Below are 982 nucleotides of genomic sequence, written 5' to 3'. Positions count from 1 at the left end.
TTCCTTGATCTCAGTTATTCAACAGTCATTACCCCTAAAATCTTAGAGAACTTACTGACTTCCACCAAGTATATTTCATTTTGGGGCTGTTTCATCCAGATGCATTTTTTCATCTTCTTGGGTGCTACCCAATGTGTTTTTCTCTCTTCAAGGGCCTATGATTACTATGTAGCTATTTGCAATCCTCTACAATACCCAGTTGTCATGTCCAATGCACTCTGTTGCTCACTCATCACTGCATCCTATGGGGTTGTTTTTTTTTCACTCCATTTTTACTGTACTTTGCATCAACACTTTGAATTTTTGTGACTCCAATGTCATCTATCACTTTTTCTGTGACACAACCCCCATTTTAGTCCTGTCCTGCACTGACACAATGACAGTGAGATCATGTTATTCATTCTTGCTGGCTACACTCTAATAGTGTCTCTAATCACAATCTCTGTATCCCATGTGTCCATTCTACCTGCTGTCCTGAGAATCACTTCCATGTCAGGAAAGCACAAAGCCTTCTCTGCTTGTGCGTCCCATGTCCTGGGGGTCTCCATATTCTACAGTACCATGATTTTTACTTATTTAAAACCAAATCAGTCCTACTCCTTGGGAAACAACTCAGTGACCTCTGTTTTTTATACTATCATGATCCCCAAGCTGAACTCACTCATTTTTAGTCTTAGGAACAGAGAAGTGAAATATGCTGTAATTAGAGTTATGCAGAAGAGAGAGAACTCCAGGCATTTAAGATGACAGGATGTGAAACATTGAATCTCATATTTTCTTTCTTTCCTATGAATGTGTCTTCGGTTTTTCCCTCCAAAAACAATTTACTATCTCATTTAGTCTCTCTTTCTGCTGAACCATTCTTTAATAGCCTACATAGATCTTGGACATTTTCAGCAATAAATTTCTTAAAAAGTAATGTATTATAATTAGAAAACATGAAATATGAATTTAACATGTGATTTAAACATTTATTATTTTA

General features: G+C 36.7%; 1 pseudogene; it reads left to right on the top strand.

Moving 5' to 3' along the window:
• Window positions 1–3: 3 nt before the first annotated feature.
• Window positions 4–747, top strand: LOC103213180 (annotated as a pseudogene).
• Window positions 748–982: the final 235 nt, after the last annotated feature.

The sequence above is a fragment of the Orycteropus afer genome, unplaced genomic scaffold, assembly GCF_000298275.1.
Source record: "Orycteropus afer afer isolate SDZICR_OR568_19922 unplaced genomic scaffold, OryAfe1.0 scaffold01380, whole genome shotgun sequence".
Taxonomy (NCBI): domain Eukaryota; kingdom Metazoa; phylum Chordata; class Mammalia; order Tubulidentata; family Orycteropodidae; genus Orycteropus; species Orycteropus afer.
The sequence above is the reverse complement of the archived record's forward strand: the minus strand, read 5'-3'. Positions and strand labels throughout refer to the sequence as shown.